Source organism: Bison bison, unplaced genomic scaffold (genome assembly GCF_000754665.1).
Source record: "Bison bison bison isolate TAMUID 2011002044 unplaced genomic scaffold, Bison_UMD1.0 scf7180017864141, whole genome shotgun sequence".
Lineage (NCBI taxonomy): Eukaryota > Metazoa > Chordata > Mammalia > Artiodactyla > Bovidae > Bison > Bison bison.
In genome coordinates this window covers 2,896,069-2,908,708 of record NW_011494713.1, presented here as the reverse complement: position 1 = coordinate 2,908,708, position 12,640 = coordinate 2,896,069, and positions in this window count along the sequence as shown.

Sequence of the window (12,640 nt, the reverse complement as noted above, 5' to 3'; positions counted from 1 at the left end):
AGGAGAGAGAGGAGGTATTTCCACCCAACCAGTGAGGGTAAGAAGAAATTCAATGCCCTGGCTTGGATGTCAGTAAATATTCAGGACCTGAACAAAGAAGCCTTTCACTTTCATGATCATTTTTCTAAGGTTTCCTTTTCCCTGGGTAAGACTGCCAAAAATTTAACTGTTTTCCTTGAATATATAATCAGAACCATGTTTACAATATGAGACATGATTCTTCTCCTTCTCTCTCAACATCTACCCCCTTGTTCTTATATGCTTATGACAATGTACCTCCCACACACAACTAAAGAAGCAAAAAATTTTAAGTCAACTGCTGCACATTGAGGATCCAAGTTATTTAACATACTGTGTAATTAAAGCAGGCTAATGGTGTAAGCAGAATATAGGTTAGTGAGTCAACACTTTTCTAGTTCATCTGAGGCCGAGCAGGCTTTTCAGGTGATTCATGGTTCACTTGCTCTGATTCAGTCTTGGTTGCTTTGCTAATCCTTTCACTCCAACCTGAAGGCACGTTCAAGGGAGGTTCCCATTCCATGGTGTGTTAAAGTTTTGGTGAGGTTGAAACATGGTAAGCTTGGTTCAGGTGTCTGGTTTTAACATCATATGATAAAAGTCAAAGTTAACTCAAGAAATAAAACCAAGCAACAATATATAAAATAAAGTGAGTTTTCTGTGAATTTAAAGTGAAAAACTGTTCACTCCACCTGATACTTCACCCACACTCAAGTAAGAGCTGAGTTAAATTTAGATGGTAGTCACACCTGCTCTGGGACCTTGAGAAAATCTTCATCTAATTTCTTTCCACCCATAAATGATCATTAATAATATGTACTTCTGACTCAAGACACCCAACACTGTTTCAGTGAAAGATGATGAACTAGAGGCTACAAGAAGCACTGAAAGTGTCGTGTTTTGGACCAGTGAGCTGGGAAAAGCCTTATTACCCAGGTTTAAGATGACGGCAGTCTTAAGAGGTCTTCCAGTTTATGCCCTTGGAGGGGACAGATTCCATTCCATTAATAGGGGTCTGTGCTCCTTCAAATATTGTCCATATACATAGGTGGTCCCCAAAGTTATATCAAGTCTTTTTTTGACAGTCTGGCCATTTAAGAGGAATATGTGATCAAATCATTTTGTTTACACAGATTTCAAAAATTTGAAATGTAATATTAAATCACAATTTTTACACACATCCTATTATATTCTTGATAGCCATTATTTTTTTAAAGTTGTATACATACTTTAAAGATTTTGTTTTTTATTAATAATTAATCTCAGTGTATTTTCACCTCATTAGAATGTTATTCTTTTTTGATATTTATTTTATTTTACTTTTGGCTGTGCTGGGTCTTCTCTGCTACACATGGGCTTTCTCTGGTTGCAGCAAGGTGGGGCTACTCTTCGCTGTAGCACACAGGCTTCTCATTGCAGTAGCTTCCCTTGTTGCAGAGCACAGGCTCCAGGTGCAAGGGCTTCAGTAGTTGTGGCTCACGGGTTCTAGGGTGCAGACTTGGTAGTTGTGGCCCACGGGTTAGTTGCTCCATGGCATGTGGGAGCTTCCTGGACTGGGGATCAAACCATTGTCCTCTGCATTGCAAGGCAGATTCTTAGCCACTGAGCCACCAGAGAAGCCCAAGCATGTTATTTTTGATACAGTATATTAATATCTAACATAGTAGCTAAGTTCAGCCGTTCAGTAGTGTCCGACTCTTTGCAACCCCATGGACTGCAGCACATCAGGCTTCCCTGTCCATCGCCAACTCCTGGAGTTTACTCAAACTCATGTCTATCACATTGGTGATGCCATCCAACCATCTCATCATCTATCGTCACCTTCTCTTCCCATCGTCAGCCTTTCCCAGCATCAGGGTCTTTTCAAATGAGTCAGTTCTTTGCATCAGGTGGACAAAGTATTGCAGTTTTAGCTTCAACATCAGTCCTTCCAATGAATATTCAGGATTGATTTCCTTTAGGATGGACTGGTTGGATCTCCTTGCAGTCCAAGGAACTCTCAAGAGTCTTCTCCAACACCACAGTTCAAAAGCATCAATTCTTCGGCGCTCAGCTTGCTTTTATAGTCCAACTCTCACATCCATACCTGACTACTGGAAAAAAAATAGCTTTGACTAGACAGACTTTTGTTAGCAAAGTAATGTCTCTGCTTTTTAATATGTTGTCTAGGTTGGTCATAACTTTTCTTCCAAGGAGCAAGTGTCTTTAAATTTCATGGCTGCAGTCACCATCTTCAGTGATTTTGGAGCCCAATAAAATAAAATCTGTCACTGTTTCCACTGTTTCCCCCTCTATTTGTCATGAAGTGATGGGACTGGATGCAATGATCTTAGTTTTCTGAATGCTGAGTTTTAACTTTTTCACTCTCCTCTTTCGCTTTCATCAAGAGGCTCTTTAGTTATTCTTCACTTTCTGCCATAAGGGTGGTGTCATCTGCATATCTGAGGTTACTGATAATTTCTCCCGGCAATCTTGATTCCAGCTTGTGCTTCATCCAGCCCAGGGTTTCTCATGATGTACTCTGCATAAAAGTTAAATAAGCAGGGTGACAATATACAGCCTTGACATACTCCTTTCTGTATTTGGAACCAGTCTGTTGTTCCATGTCCAGTTCTAACTGTTGCTTCCTGACCTGCATACAGATTTCTCAAGAGGCAGGTCTGGTGGTCTGGTATTCCCATCTCTTTCAGAATTTTCCACAGTTTATTGTGGTCCACACAGTCAAAGACTTTGGTATAGTCAATAAAACAGAAGTAGATATTTTTCCTGAACTCTCCTGCTTTTTTGATGATCCAACAGATGTTGGCAATTTGATTTCTGGTTCCTTTGCCTTTTCTAAAACCAGCTTGAACATCTGGAAGTTCATGGTTCACATATTGCTGAAGCCTGGCTTGGAGAATTTTGAGCATTACTTTACTAGTGTGTGGGATGAGTGCAATTGTGCGGTAGTCTGAGCATTCTTTGGCATTGCCTTTCTTTGGGATTGGAATGAAAACGGACCTTTTCCAGTCCTGTGGCCACTGCTGAGTTTTCCAAATTTGCTGGTATATTGAGTGCAGCACTTTCACAGCATCATCTTTCAGGATTTGAAAAGCTCAACTGGAATTCCATCACCTACACTAGCTTGTTCGTAGTGACGCTTCCTAAGGCCCACTTGACTTTGCATTCCAGGATGTCTGGCTCGAGGTTGGTGATCACACCATTGTGATTTTCTGGGTCATGAAGATCTTTTTTGTATAGTTCTTCTATAGTAGCTAAGATAGGAGTAAAATTGAACAATTTTATTCTAAATTGCTATCAACTAATAAAGCCACCAATATTTTCATAGAATTTTACAATTTACAAATGCTTTCAGCTTCATTTAAATAACACTGTAAGATGGAACAAGTACACTTCCATTATTTGTAAACCTACTAATTTAAGTGGTGTGCCCAAAGCTGATCCATTAATGGTAGTTCCATTAATTTTGAAATATAATGCAAGAGAAAGTACCATTCTTTTTACAAAGATGAATTATTTAGAGAATTTGTTTTGTTTTTCTTTCAAATCACACTGTATTGAGGACAAGGGACTAATTTCATTTGAAATGCCTTCAAATTTTTTTTTCATTATACTGTTTATGAACTATGTCAGGCATAGCACTTATCAAAAACAAGGATTATTTTATGATACAAATAACTCAGTGTAAGGATAAGTTTTTATTAATTCAACTGGCCTGCTTAATAGTCCTCAAGTAAATTATCTTATCTATTCCTTTAGGGCCAACATTTCTCGAGTTATAATGAAAAAACAAGGGTATCAGGATATCTTAAGAATAATGACAATTGTGCAAACAACTGATGTGGAGTCTGGCTCTCTCCCAATAGTTCATGATCCTTCATTTGCTGAAGAATAAAAACAGAGCATGTTGCTGGACATATTTTTACACCATATGCATATTCTTGTAGCAGAACATGAAGATGACTTTCTAAGGCTGAATGAAGCCAGACTGGGGTAGGAATCCTTCTCTATGGCAACATATGTGTGACATGCTGGTTGGTTTAGCATCTGAATGCACTCACCAAGGAGCCCCGCCATCATTTCTGTACAATCCAACACCAATGCTGACAGACAGTACTTGCTGTCATCTTGATGACTTATCATTGTGAATTTGCTTCTCTAAGTTCATAGAAGTCAAGTCTAAGGAAATAAACCAATGAAGTATTTAACTTAACTTGTAACTTAAGCTTTACCAAGTCAGAGAGAGAAGCGTCAGTGAAGGATATCAAACAATGTCATTCTTCCTATCAACAGGAAAACATTATAGTTTTTATCATTAATTTTTAAAGATTTGGCTTTATTTTAATATTTAAAGATGTATGACAAGTATATTTTTAATGAACTGAAATTTTTTGGTCCATCTATGTCTTGAATACCCATTAGAGTTCCTACAGACAGAAAAAAATCAGAATTATGACACAGGAGTTGGCAAACTATGTTCACGAGGAACACTCACTTTTCTACGAGATGGACCAATTAAAATCATACAGTGACAATTCACATCTTACCAATACGCATAATTAAAGGAAATGTATGGATAGAATGCTCTCAAGATTGTTTTTCTCTCATATGTTTTCTTACATTTTTGATACATGCCAACTTTCTCTATAAATGAGCATCATCAGTAAATGATTAAAACAATAAACTGAGGAGACTTCCTGCTGGTCCAGTGCTTAAGATTCCATGCCTCCAATGCAGGGGTTGACCCCTGGTTGGGGAACTCAGATCCCACCTGCCATGGGGTGACTAAGCCCATGCACTGCAACTAGAGAAACCCCCACACTCTAGAGCCCACAGAACCAAACAACAACAACAAAACCCCAAAAAACTGATAACAATAAATCCTGCTGAATCTTTTAACCGTATATTTTTTCTGATAGGCATGAAACCTTTTTTCTGCTGGTAAAATGATTTCTAGTAAACATGACAGAAATAACCATCTACATGTTTCAGGGGATTATATGAAAAGGGCTATGACTTCGAGTTTCACTTTTTAAAAATTCAGAAATTATATTAAATAAACCCTTTAACTACTCCAACTATTGTAAATAAGACAATAAAAGACAACTAGGAAAAAAATTATAAACAAATACAAAAGAGGCTTTACCAACACAAGAAAGATGAACAACCAATAGAAAATGGAGAAGGGTCATGAATAGGCATTGCTCATAAAAGGAGCTACAAATACACAGGTCTCTTCAAGTCTCCAGGAACTCCTGGGACAGGAAACAGTGGCCAGCACAGAGGATTATATATAGCTCACTGGAATCTTCACGGCTTGTGGTAAATCTGCTGAACCCATTTAATAATTTTTCACTCTGAATCCATGCCCACCAAGTAATCTTCTGATTAATAATTTGTTTTCTCAGGTTTTTTGGAACCTGAATGGGATGAGATGAATTGTAAATCACCAACGCATAAATTAGCTCATACATCAGTCTCATATTAAAAAAAAAAAAAAAAACCTGTAGGAGGACTGGAGAGATGTTGTTTAAGGGTACAAACTTGCAACTGGTAGATATAAATACAGGATATCTAGTGCACCAGTCCATCCTAAAGGAAATCAGTCCTGAATAATCATTGGAAGGACTGATGCTGAAGCTGAAACTCCAATACTTTGGCCACCTGATTCGAAGATCTGACTCATTTGAAAAGACCCTGAGGCTGGTAAAGATTGAGGGCAGGAGGAGAAGGGGACGACAGAGGATAAGATGGCTGGATGGCATCACCGACTCAATGGACATGAGTTTGAGTAAACTCCGGGAGTTGGTGATGGACAGGAAAGCCTGGCATGCTGCAGTTTATGGGGTTGCAAAGAGTCAGACACGACTGAGTGACTGAACTGGTACAGACCAAGATACCGGATTATAAACTTCAAAGTTGCTAAGAGGCTAGATTTTAATTTTTCCTACAACCACAAAAAAGAAGTAATAAGTATGTGATGTGATAGAGGTGTCAGCTAACACCATGGTCATAATCATATTGTAATATATAAACACATACCTTAAGCTTAAGAAACGTTATATGTCCATTATATCTCAATTCAAAATTTAAAAGGAAATTAACATTTTGAAACAGAAATTTATAGATAACAAAATAAATCTGTTATTTATTGTAAGTCTGCTTCAGAATCACTTCTCCAAGCGCGTAGACGTCAATTTTAGGGAACTGCAAGCGTTAGTTGCTCAGTCATGTCTGACTCTTTGCGATCCCATGGACTATAGTCCACCAGATTCCTCTGTCTATGGGATTCTCCGGGCAAGAATACTGGAGTGGGTTGCCATTTCCTTATCCATTCTGCTAAGTCACTTCAGTCGTGTCCGACTCTGTGTGACCCCAGAGATGGCAGCCCCCAGGCTCCTCCGTCCCTGGGATTCTCCAGGCAAGAACAGTGGAGTAGGTTGCCATTTCCTTCTCCAATGCATGAAAGTGAAAAGTGAAAGTGAAGTCGCTCAGTCATGTCCAACTCTTCGCGACCCCATGGACTGCAGCCTTCCAGGCTCCTCCGTCCATGGGATTTTCCAGGCAAGAGTACTGGAATGGGGTGCCATTGCCTTCTCCATCCTTATCCATTAGAGAATTGCAAAACAGGAATCAAACACTTTATTAGGAACATGTTGATTCCAATGAGGAACAGAAAGAGTATGGGATATGCTCAGAATTTCATACAAGGGCAGAGAAAAATAGGATAAAAGAATGCACTTGAGGGAGGTCAAAGGAGAAATAATAGCATCGCTTTCGGCTTGAAATGTTCTCAGTCCAACTTACCCAATGAACTAGCTCCACTAGGGGTCAGGCTTTACCCTGCCAATGAGGTATCAGAGGTAAGTTTCCTCTTCCCTCTCTCCCATCCCCCTCTTCCTTTCCTCATTCTTCCCTCCTCTCCCAGCTCCTTACTCACCAGGTGTATTTTGACCACTTGCTATTCACCAGGCATAGCAACAGATGCTAAGGATATACACACAACTCCCACAATCCCAGAGAGGGAAGTAGCCTTAAGGCAGAACTTTAACAAGGTAAATACGGAAACAAAATTACAAACCTTATATTCTTTAACTCAATCCTGGTTAGAAAAGGTAATCATAACAGAAGCTAACTGCCTCAGTCACCTTAGTCAGCAGTTAACTAACAATTCCTAAATCAGCAGTTCTTCAAGTGAGGTCCCCACAAGCTCCTTGGAAGCTTGACAGTGGCGTGCCAAGACTTGGAGTCTTTTCTGATGAGATCACTGCTGATATTACAAAAGTGATTTTTAAATATATGGTGTAATGAAGTGTGTCAACATCTGGGTGATTTGCACCTGTGAATCAATATTTTCCAAGTGACCCATGAATGATATTACAAAATCATTGCATGGGTAAAAGATCCTTTCAAAGTGCAAGAACATGAATAGATTTTAATGTAATAGAGAATAAAAAGTTCATTTGCATGGTTTCAGGTTCCACATTGCAACTAGACTTTAAAAAGCTACCACTTATCAAGTTTTGATATAATTCAAAGAAGAATATGGATAACTCTCTTAAAAGAATTTCAAAATGCCCCACCTGGTATTTCCAACACATGTCCACGTGTGTGTTAGTTGCTCAGTCGTGTCTGACTCTTTGTAACCCCATGGACTGCAGCCTGCCAGGCTTCTCCGTCCATGGGATTCTCCAGGCAAGAATACTGGAGTGGGTTGCCATTCCCTTCTCCAGGGGATCTTCCTGATCCAGAGACTGAACCCAGGTCTCCTGCATTATAGGCAGATTATTTATCATCTGAGCCACTAGGGAAGCCATGTCCATGTGAGGCCAGAATTTCATGTTCCTCAAACAAAAACATATTAATTGGATACAGAAGTAGGTATTAGAATCCTCCAGTATTCTTTTGAGCCAGATATGAGGTTTGCAAAAAATGTAAGGCAATGCCACTCTTCTCTTTAATAATTTTTGTTTTAGAAAATATACCTTTCATAAAATTGGTTATGTTAGCATACAATGGGTTTATTAATTTTTAAACAATATTTTCAAGTGTCCCAATGGTAATTTCTAATACAGTAAATAGCAATATACATAATCTCTACATACAAAATCACTTTGGAGCCCTCAAAAAATTTTAAGAGTGAAAAAGAGTCCTAAGACCAAAAACTTTCAGAACCACCATCTTAAAAGAATGGTGGGAGGAAGCTGAGGTTTCTTTAGTCTCTGCCAATGAGAAATTAAAGGAAGCCATCTACAGAGTGAAGGAGGCTGTGGGTGGAGGATAATCTGAGCTTTGAGAAGAAGTGAGAAGGTTTGAGATGGTCACTGTGGAAAACCAGAAGGGTGTTAACAATAAACAGGATGCTGCTCTCAGGCTCCTCTGAGGTTTTTCCCATTGGACATCCTTTCTGATGCCAGCACTGGTGTGAGCAGTTGACTACAAAGTTGTTTCCGGATGACCCAGAGTGAAGCCCTCATGAGGTCCTCCTTGTCCAAGAGCCATGCTGAGAGTCAAGCATCAGTGGGTTGAGTGTCCTACTCCATGCCCAGTCTGGAGACCCAGCATGGTTGGATGCCATGCTGCCCACCACCCTCTTTGTCATGCAGATCAGCTCTCATTACAGAGCCTCCTCCTTCACACTCACGTCAACTCAGATAAATGGTGGCCTTGAGAGGGGACTCCCCATCCAGCAGCACTTCAACAGACACAGCCAGACTCTATATTTAGCTTCACCTGGACCCCACGCCAAGTCAGTTCTCCCTGACAACACTATGGCTTCTTCTCCTCGACATGCCCTCTCAGACCTCTCTATGCTCCCAGAATCCTCTCTCTGTAGTTTCTTCTTTTTTTAACTTTTATTTACATTTATTTTTTGTGGAAATTATTTCCAGGCCATAAGTTTGTGTTTCTTCACTTTCACCTGGGATGTAGTTTTCTTCTGTGCAACCTCTTCTTCTAGTTTAGAAACAATGTGCTCTTTCTCAATAAGGATCATCTCAATGCGGCAGGGAGAACTCATGGAAAGGTTGATTTGGCCATGAGCTCTGTTTAAGTCCTGCATGCATCTTAGGGGCTCTGTTCACTTGGATGTGCTCAACAACCACAGAATGTGAGCTAGAATCTGAGGAGTACATGGGAATTAAGAGGAGTTGTGGGGAGAGTGCAATGGGAATTTTCAGAAGCAGCAGTAAGTGCAGAGTCCCAGGAGGATAAGCACTTGCCTGGACACAGAGGTATAACATACACGGTGACAAAGAAGGAGAATAGCCCCAGATGAGGCCAGAGAGTTGGGAAGGACCAAGTGATGAAGGATGTTGTAGGTAACGTAAAGGAGCTTGGATTTCATTCTTAGTATGATGATTCCTCCATTGAAGCTCCATGGTCTAATTCAAAAAGACCCTCTGGCTACCAGGTACGCAATGGATTTGGGAGTGGGAAGGTGCAGGGTACCTCCGGAGTGGATGTTGGCTGAGCAATAGGAGCCAACTGCAGCAATTCAGGAAGAAACCAGGCAGCTAGGACTAGAGGGCTGGCATGGAAATGGGCAAAGTCAGAACACAGGGGATCTGTGTCTTTGTGTGTAGACAACAGCAGGGCACTGGAGGCCTGGTGGAAAGAGAAAAGAACATGACCCAGAAGAGTGCTGGGGAACCTCAACATTTACAACAACGGTCAGACTGTCTCGGGTGGAGCTGGTATAACGATCATGATTTCCAACAATTCTTGAGCACTTGCCATGTGCCAAACTCCTCTGCCCATTTTTGAATCAGATTATTATATTTTGTTTTGTTTTTGAGTTATATGAGTTCTTCATATATTTTGGGTATTAACCCCTTATCCAATATATGGTTTGCAAAGATTTTCTCCCATTCCACAGGTTGCCATTTCATTTTGTTGATTGTTTCTTTTGGTGTGCAGAAGCATTTTATTTAGTTTATTTAGTTCCACTTATTGATTTTTGCCTTTGTTGCCTGCTGGAGTCCTGATTTCATAACCATATCCCATATCCTGGCTAACAGCCAGTTATTCTCAAGATCCCCTTGAGAAATCACCCACATGAGCAAGAATTTGGACTGAGACCATTCTGTATGCATGACATATAAAAATGCAACGTTACACCAGTAATGAGTGGCAGACTGCAGAAACACACTTCTCCTGAAGGGCTAAGCACGTTCATTACCTCTGTAACTCTGGCTGTCTGTGTTCAATGTAAAATATTATAACCTTGCACTTGTATAAATATTCCTTATTCTAAATACATTTAATCATGTTTTTGAAAAATAATAAGGTACATACTGTAAAAACAACTTGGTTTAGAACTTTCCATCTCAAATGTGTAATAGGACACTATCAAAACCAAAGTTCTGATACAAATAATGGTGGATCATGTGATGCTATGGTTAAAACTGAACTTTTGGACTCAGGCAAACATTTGTTCAAGTTCTTGCTTCACCATTTATTAACTAGTTCTTTAACCTCACTGTGTCATTTCTCATCTGATAAATCCCTATCTCACAAGATCATTTTGCAAAGTAAAGGAGACAGTGTAGGAAGTGCCATGCTCTGCATCTGACTATGACGAGCACCCCCTCTTCTCCCACTCCTCATGTGGCAGGATTTCAGGGGTTGGGCCAATAGCTAGCTCCCCAGTACTGTGTCACACAAGTATAATACTGGCTGAGGCTGGAGAGGGAGCTTAGGAATCATTTACTTTATCATTCCACCCTCCTTGACTTAATAGATGAGAAAATTGAGGCCAAGAGAAGTGATTCCATTTTTATTCTATCTAGTCAATATATTTATTTATTCAAATATTTACTGAGCACTTCCTATGAAAGGCAGTGTGTAAGTTCATTGACATTTGAGCATCCATTGTGAACTCAACAGTGTGCTAGGTGCTGTGAACATGAGGCACATGGAAGGTGAAATATACTTACAGATACACCTTCTCAAGACACCAGTGTCTGAGGAGAAGTGGGAAAGGGTGCAGGAGGACAGACAAAGGCTATGGAAATGGTTATGAACGATCCTCTGAAGTGAAAGAAAGAAGTGAATAATCAACATATAAAGCAAATATTATCACTATCCACTGCAAATCCATCCATAATGAATCCACCACAATCAATCACAAACCATCTACAGTTAATCAGCACACCCCGTCTTGCAGAGAACACCACCATGGCAAAGACTCTCTGCCCCAGAGTACTCCCCAGGGCTGCCTGCAGAGTGTGATTCTACTCCCAACAGGAAAGCAAACATTCATGACAGAATTGGCTGCTTTCCAGAAACCCTGTGCAGGGCAGAAACCCTTTTGAGGTACTTTTCTCATCTGTAATTATGAGTAAATGTTACCCTTTTCCTTCCTATTTTCAGTGAACATACTACTTTCAAACCCTCTGCTGTGCTTAGTTGCTCAGTCACATCCAATTCTTCGTGATCCTTTGGACTATAGCCCGCCAGGCTCCTCTGTCCATGGGATTTCCCAGGCAAGAATACTTAAGTGGGCTGCCATTTCTTCTTCCAGGGGATCGATACCACATCTCCTGTGTCTCCTGCACTGCAGGCAGATTCTGTACTCTCTGAGCCATCACAGAAGCCCCTGCTAAAGCCAATTTGAACAGCAGACATGACAGTGCAGAGGTGAAAACAATGTGATATATGTGAAAGTGTGTGTGTGGGTAGTGTATTGGGAACTCACTGGCAGAGAGGCCAGAGTGGAAAAGGGCAGAATATTCATTATCCAATATTATAATAATTTTTGTAACAAACAACCACAAAATATCAGCAGCATAAAACATTCAGTGTTCATGATTGGGGGTAGCCCTGGCAATTTCAGCTAAGCCTTTCCACATGTCTGTAGGTTGAGTGGCACTTGGCTGGTTCAGACAAAGTTCAAGTGAGTGACTTGGCTTTAAACTGCAGGTCCAGACAGGTGTGGCTCTTCACAGGGAGTTAGGTTCAGGTCAGTTCTGTGTGTGTCAAGTCTGCAGCTTTAACTCAAAGGACAACAGCTACTGAACACAAACTCTTCTGAAGGTGATGACAGAAGCATGAGAGGACAAGGAGAAAAACACAATGCTACTTAAAGCCTCGGCTCAAAATACGCACACTGTCCCTTCTCCCCATATTCCATCAGTCAGTCAATCAGATGGCCAAGCTCAGATTCAAGGAGCAGAAAGTTATACTCAGCTCTGGGGGAGTAGCTGCCAAGTTACATGGCAAAGGCAATGGGTGTGGGTAGAGCACGGGAAGAACAGGACTAATAAGTCAATATACCTCAGTTCAGTTCAGTTGCTCAGTCATGTCTGACTCCTTGTGACCCCATGGACTGCAGCACACCAGGCCTCGCTGTCCATCACCAACTCCCAGAGTTTACTCAGACTCATGTCCATCACATTGGTGATGCCATCCAACCATCTCATCCTCCGTCATCCCCTTCTCCTCCTGCCTTCAATCTTTCCCAGCATCAGGGTCTTTTCCAGTGAGTCAGTTCTTCACATCAGGTGGACAAAGTATTGCAGTTGCAGCTTCAGCATCAGTCCTTCCAATGAATATTCAGGACTGATTTCCTTTACGATGGACTGGTTGGATCTCCTTGCAGTCCAAGGGACTCTCAAGAGTC